General features: G+C 40.1%; 1 pseudogene; it reads left to right on the forward strand.

The window, feature by feature from the left end:
* Window positions 1-1,635: 1,635 nt before the first annotated feature.
* Window positions 1,636-7,748, forward strand: part of LOC138159225 (H/ACA ribonucleoprotein complex subunit DKC1-like) — a 20,624-nt pseudogene continuing 14,511 nt past the window's right edge.

Below are 7,748 nucleotides of genomic sequence, written 5' to 3' on the forward strand. Positions count from 1 at the left end.
AAGCCCAAGCAGAGAATTCAGTTTGTATTGGGCCTCACCTTTGTGGTATGGGGATGGTCTAACTTTACTAGACCTCTGCTGAGTTACCCTGAGATCTGGCTATGCCCATCCGCCCTGCCACAACTTGTTTAGCTGTTCTTCAGGTGATGAGTGTCACTTTATTTTCCAGTTTTTTGCCCCAGCCATAGTATCGTGAAAAGTTAGGTTATTAATATTTTTGTACAACATAGGTCCTTTCCCTTTTTCCTTTGATATTTTCAGGGTATACACCTAGTAGTAGCATTATTGGATCACATGGGGTAGAGTTTAGTTGACTTCTGGAATATACAGAATTTAAAATAATTAACAAATAAACACGAGTTGCTTTTGTTATTTTTCTCCTTCCAGGTGTGTCCACAGTTCTGTCACCTTTAGCTTAGTTTTCCTTTCTTTTCCCATTTTTTTCTTAATATCGTTGTAATTGGTGTGCAATTTCACTGAATTAAGTGTACTTTATTGCAGTCAACCTCAACTCATGGTCTAGTCCAGGTGAGATATTTGCCTATAATTTGTTTGCCTTCAACTTTGACTTTAGCCTCTGTGTTCCTTCTTTTTAATTCTTCAAGAAATTTCCCCTATCTTCTTTACGGAGGACAGAGTTTCTTTTGCTCTCAGAAGATCTACAAAATACCTTTCCAGAAGACATCCTTAAGGTGAGCCTCTCTGGGGAAAAGACTAGGAAGAAAGCTTGTATTAACAGGTTTCTTTCCCCAGACCATTCTAAGTTATTAAAGTTGTTTCCTTTGCTAATGTGCTGACTTTCAAGATAGTGACTGCACAGTGTTCTTTCCCCTCCCGTGCCAGTCTAGATTTGATTTAATTTAGCAAACATTTATAAGTCACCTGTTGCATGCAGGGCACCTTGCTGGGCTCTGGGGATACCAAAACAGGAAGGAAACACTCTCTGCCCTTCAAGGGCATTGGAGGTTGAGACATATCTGTCAAGGTATTCTAGGCATCCTCCCAGAGCTTACAGCTCCTTATTTCACCTACTTTGTCTACTGCTTATAGAAAGGTTAGACTGGTTGCAGGAAGACAAAGGGATATAGGTGGTCACATTATATGAGTAGGGGCACCACAATCCCATGAGCCATTCCTGAGTCTATTAAAATGATTATTGACCTAGTATGTATCCTGCACTATACTAAATTATGCAACATACAAGAAAAGTAGAAAACACGGTCACTATCGCTAAGGAACTAAGCCTGGTTGGAGAGACAAAGCAATATACCTCAAGCTCTTAGGTGCTAAACCATATGATACTCATTTTAAGTGCTGTTGTTTATAGAAAGGAGGTGCCCTTTATGAATGAAATCACAGGGCCATTCCTTATCTCAAGCAATGCAGGGTATGTTAGGTTGGGGAAAGACTGGAAGCAGGAAAGGCAACTAGGAGTTTGTTAGAGAAATGAGGTGATGAGGCCCTTGTGACTGTGAATGGAGAGGAACGGATGACTTCAGAATCATTTTGAAAGAGGGAACAGGTTTTGGTAACAAATTCTATATTGGTAATGAAGGAAAGAGAAGAAAGCACAAAAGTGATAGCTTTTTAGGCATTTCTAACCAACTACTCTTCCCACAGGAGCTGTATGAGGCCATGCCACAAGATGATATAGGATCTTTGACTGACAGCATTAGGAAGGGGGAGAATCGGGTACCCCAGCTCAGCACAAAAGCTGTTTCCACCCTCTGGGACCTCCTGTGGCAGGCACCTCCACAGGCACAGGCCCTGCTAGATCTCTTGCTTGGAGAGGACAATGGCATAGGAACCTGTGGCTGGCCTTTGCAGAAACTATTGATCAACTTTATTCAGAAAGCACTGAAGTCTCTAAAGGGTCCCAGTCCTGTCTCCTCTGGGGTAGCTAATGCCATCTATGGGACTCTGCATATACTACACTGTCCTTCAGAACCCCTTGGGGCTGAAAGGCATCTCCTGTGTGAGGAGCTGCTTAGAGCTTGTGAAACTGAAGATGGTCCCCTTCAAAAGGAGCAAGGATTGGGGTGCCTGATAAGGAGAGCTAGCTGGAGCCCGGTCGCTGTATATGGCAATATCTATGCAGAACAGGTTAAGGAAAAGCCACTGGGTTCTAAAACACTGAGAAAAGCTAAGTTTTTTCTCTTCTCCATCCTATCTGCATCCAGAGAACAAAGCTTTTCCTATGCTAAATTCTGGTATGCTAACTTCTTTTGGGTTCATATCCTCCAGACTATGAAATCTGGCAAGAAAAACTATGTCGTAATGGCGATTAGGTGTGTTGGGTATTAGTTAATCAACTAAGGTGGTGGTAGTAGGAGACAGATAAGTTATTAGCAATAAATAAGAAGGATTTTTTCAGAACAAATAGAGAAATGGGAAAGTTATGGAAAGTTGTGAAGTGACAAACTCTTGTATCAGTTATTTAAAAATGGGGTTGATCATAGGAATTGAGATCGTGGTTTTTCCTCAGTAACTCCTGCTGTATTGTTGATTTCTAGCTTCATCTCAACATCTGGATCCTGAGAAGGCAATGCTGACTCTGTTCTCTAATCCTAATACAACCCAGACTTGGAAGATGGCCTATTTTTTACTGATTGAGTAGCCACAAACATCTTCTGGAGCAGATCCTGGTAGGAGCAAGTCGTATTATTCTGTAATTCATAGAGAATCACAGAATTTAGCATTTTTGGTCCAAGCCATGCCCAAGGAATTCCCCTTTGTATCATCTCTGGTATTCAGACTCTGTCTGAAGACTTCAAGTAAGGAAAAACCTTGTCATCTCCAAGTTTAGCCATTCTACTTTTAGACAGCTCTAGTCGTTAGAAAGTCTGCCAAGTCATCCAGCCTGGATTTGTGTCTTCCCATCCAGTATTGTGTCTGCTCTTGAGAACTGAACAGAACAATTCTCATTCCTCCTCTATTTACAGCCCTTCAAATACCTGAAGATAGTCATCATGTGACCCAAGAGTCTTTTTCTTCTCTAGGCAAAACATGCCCATTTCTTTTAACAGGAGTCTATATGACATAGGCATGAGAGCTTTGGTTGTTCTCTGCATATTCTCTGGATACCAGCCTAACATTCCAAAACTGAACTCAGCAGTCCAGATAGGGTCTGACAAGGACAGAGTACAGAAGGACTCTTCACTTCCTTATTCCTGGAAGCAAATGCCTCTCTTGACATAGCTCCAGGGTGTCTGATTACTAGCCTGCACCACACACATTATTGAGTTTGCAGTCCACTAAAGCCCCCAGACCTTTTTCAGACAAACTACTCTCTAACCATATTCCCTCATCATGTACTTTAAAAGTTAACTTTTTGAACCCAAGTATAAGTTCCCTGCTCCTATCAAATTTTATCTAATTAGATTCAATCCAGTGCTCTTGCTGTAGGGCTACTATCACATAGAAGCCTGTTTAGCTCCCAACAAAGTAGTACCTGAGCAACAGTCTGGGATGACTGTCCTAGGGTATCCACCAGAGCTTAGTTATGATCTGCTGCTAAGTCCTAAGAAAGATGCCATCTTTTTGTTTATTGATTCTGTCATCCAGAGTATTAGCTACAAGATTTCCTGGCTTTGTGTCATTAAATTTGATGAGTGTGTTCTCTGTGCCTTTATCTAAGTCATTATTAAAAATGTTAAACAACACAGATCCCAGGGCACTCTGGCCCTGGAGATGTCCTGCCTAGTGATATTGAACTATTAATGGAATGACTACTATGAATTTGTCCATTTCTCCATCTTCTCCACATAATTTGAACTACTTTATCAAATGTGGAACTACTTTATCAAATGTTTTGTTAAAAAATCTAGGCAAACTATGTTTATGCATTCTTCTCACCTAAAAGTTTAGTAAACCTGTGGGGGAAAAAATAAGGTTAGTCTAGCACAGGAGTGGGGAATCTGTGGCCCTCTAGGTCCTCAAGTGTGACCCTTTGACTGAATCCAAACTTCCCAGAACAACAAAAGGATTTGTCCTATGAAACTTGGACTCAGTCAGAAGGCCGAGGTCTCAGAAGACCACACATGGCCTCATCGAGGTCTCAGGTTCCCCACCCCTGGTCTAGCACGACTTATTGCTTGATGAAGTCACACTTTCTCTTTGTAATCTCCACTTTGCTATATGTTCGCTGACTGGTTTCTAAAATGATCCATTCTAGAATTTTCCCAAGAATTCAGACTTATTGGCCTGTACTTTTTAGACTTTATTCTCTTCCCTTTTTTGTCCACATTTGAATTACCTCTCCTAATTTTTCACAGCTTTTCAGCTATAACTGACAGTGGCTTGCTAGCCTCTCACATTTAGCCATTCTCTCTCTCTCTCTTTTTTTTTTTTTTTTTGCTTATTGGAGGGGGAAGGGCAGGGCAATTGGGGTTAAGTGACTTGCTCATGGCTAGTAAGTTTCTGAGGTCAAATTTGAACTCAGGTCCTCCTGACTCCAGGGTTGTTGCTCTATTTACTGGTCCACCTAGCTGTCCCCATTTAGCCTTTCTTTAAGCATTGGAGGATGCAGTTTATCTGGGCCAGGTGACTTAAATCCAACAAAGATGACTAAGTGCTCTCTTATTATCATCTTACTTAATTACTTTGGATATCAACTCCCTGTATCAGCTCTCTGTCAACTATTGTTCTGTCATTTCCAGTCCACATTGTTCTTCTGGACAGAGAAAACAAAAGCAAAGTAAACGGTGAGTCACTCAAAGTCCTCTCTTTGGTCATTTATGCTCCCTCCACTCCAAATAGCAGTCCTATCTCTTCTTGAAATCCCTTTTTAGTGTCCATAGCTCCCTTTATCAGCCCCAGCTCATTCTGGACTTTAGTATTTCTGACACTATTTTTATAGGACTGTGCCACTCTTTTATTCATCTTCTTTTACATGCCTGTGTTTCCATCTTGTGCTTATGTCTTTTAAAAAATATAAGTTGGTTGGTTGGCTCCTTGTGCAGCTGCAGCTTACTCTTCAGATAATTCCATTTTTCTTCTTCATTGGGATCGTTTCCCTTGGTCTTCAGAATTTTTCATTCTTCCTGGGCTACCTTTCCCTGTAGAATGGAGTCCTGCTCATCCTTTCCCTGAAGTTTTCCTGAGACCTAGGTTACATGAAAACTACACTCAACTTTTCTTCCCTTCAATCATAGCCTCTGGGAAGGAGTGGTTACTTCCTCCAAGGAGCCTACCATTTCCACCCCAACTCCTCCAGCTCCTCCCAGTTAGTGAGAATTAGATCCAATATAGAATTTCTTCTTTTTGAGGAAGGATGAAATTATTATTATTATTAAATTTAAAATATTACTAATGCAGATCAGGATGTTATTAGCTGTTCTTCTTTTGGCAGAGAGAGAATTCCAAAAAGTATATAGATCACTTCTCCATGCCAGGTCTATGATCTATTTCCTGAACTTTTTCTGTCCAGATGGGTCTATGGCATGCACAATTGCTTATATTTCTTCTTCCATTGTCCAGATGTTCTCCACTATTCTTACCCACTCACATTCCTGGATTTCTTCACATGAGAATAACTTATTAATATACAGTGCTTCTCTACCTCATTCTTCTTCCCCTTTACCTATCCTGTATCTTTTAAATAAAGTACTCCCCTCTAGAGCCATATTCAAATAATGGATTTTATCCCATCAGTCTCAGTGATGCCTCAAGCCAGATTTGCTACCTTATGTTAGAAGAACTAGTTCCTCTTGCTTCTTGCTTAAACTTTGAGTATTTATAGGTAGTTGAGGTCATTGAGTTCATTACTGGATCCTTTCTTGGATTTTATCTCCTACAATTTCTGAGTGTCTCATCTCCTATTCTTTCCATGGTATCTAGCTTTGAAAATTGCCTAAAGCTAGGCAATTTTCTCCCTTTCCAATTCTTTTTTGGTTTAAAGTCCTTTTGATTAAGTTTGCATATGCCCAGCTAAGTGTTCATTCTTTTCTGCTTTTATTAAATTTAGTCCAAACATCTCTAATCCCTGGATTTAAGTCGTGGTACAGAAATCCAAATCCCATTCTCAGACACCACTATTTTAGCGAACTGTTTACTTCTCAAATTACTTTTTTCTTTTGTACCATTTGCTATCAGTAAACTACAGTGAGAAAAAAAACAACCTGTACCTATATAATCTTTAATCTCCCGTTCAAAATCTCATAATCTTTGGCAATACTTTTTAGATTCTTTCTGGCAATATTATTTGTGCCTACATGAATTAATTGCTAGAATTGTGTTTCAGACTTCCATTTTGATAAATCTTAGATACATGCCACTGGAAGACAAGAGACTTCTCTATTATTGTTAGCATGTCAGCAAATAACTGCCTCGGTGTCCCTAAGCAGGGCATCGTCATTTCCACTCTTCATTTCTTCCTCTGACTCCTATTGGAGGATTTCTCCTGATAGCTTTAGTGGTTCTGCTGTGATTCCTTGGAGGACAAGCAGCTGCCTCTCCTCTTCAGAACTTCCTTCTCTTCAGGATGAACCTTAAGTCTGTTATTTAGCTGTAAGTATACAGCTGCCTTTTTCCTTCTCTTCCTATGATGTATAGTATTCTTTCATCCTCCATCTTCTTGACTAGGGTTTAGTCTCCCCGCCTCTCCCTCAAATTCCCTCTCCCCCTTTTTTCCCTACTGAAACTCTGCTTTCATTTCTTTTTTTTTTTCTAGAAACACTTAAATGACACTAATGGCCTGGAATATAGAGAGGCATTCCTCAGGTCCCTTCATCTGGTCTTCAAGGAGGAAGACCAGTCGATGCTTGGAACACATCAGTCACTTGGCTGTGACAGAAATGCAAACATTTGCATAATTAGTGCAAGTCACTACAGAATACTCTCTCATTCCCCATACCAATTGTGATGTTTTTAGCCTTGGGGGTTCTTTGACTACTTCAGGGTATTTATACTGTAACCCTAACGACTTGGCTTCACAGCTATTTATCACATATTAATAACCTTCCTTTCTTTAGTATCAACTATTCCACAGCTACACACTCTTCCCCTGCTCCTTTGCACTAATTTCCTATTTCACCTGCTTGTCTATCCCAACAACTCTACTAATTTGTTTTATCCTCTAGTTTGTTCCGTCTATCTTTCTTATTTTACCTTGCAATTACTTTCTCCTGTCCTTTCTCTTGGATCTCTCTTCAAGTCTCGTTTTATCCTCATTAATCCTCCTTGGCCTTGTTCTTTTTCTTTCATCATTCTCTCATAGAAACTGGGACCAAGATTATGCTTCTCTTCAAATTTTCCTTAATTTATCCCAAATTGCTCCTCAAGTACAAACCTCTTCTTATTCTTGCTCAGTGTCCTACTCCTTAATTCAGGTCAAATGCGTCTCTCCTCTCCCAGGGATAAGAAGGAAACCAGAGAGCTTGCACCATTGATCATCAGATTTGATTCATTCAGCAAAAACTAGGCATTATAAGGCTAGGCATTATAAATATGATCGACTGGGATAAATAATCCCATCTGATAAATATTTATTAAATGTTTGTCTTGTTCAAGGCTCTGGGATATGGATTGAGGCTGTAAAGACAAAAAGCTTTGATTCTATTGAAATAACATCATTAGAGCACCAGATTTTCAGAGCCTGAATTTGAGTCCCCTAATTTCTATGTGGTCTTGGGCAAGTTACTTAACCTCATATATAAGATGAAGGGGTGTAGCAGCAAGCACCTCAAGCACGTCCTCAGGGTTTGCTGCCCATACAGGTTCTTGGATCTGCTTTGTTAAAGGAAAGCAAC

This window comes from Petaurus breviceps, unplaced genomic scaffold, assembly GCF_028583685.1.
Source record: "Petaurus breviceps papuanus isolate PSGF00001 unplaced genomic scaffold, PetGlider_PUasm1.0 175, whole genome shotgun sequence".
NCBI lineage: Eukaryota > Metazoa > Chordata > Mammalia > Diprotodontia > Petauridae > Petaurus > Petaurus breviceps.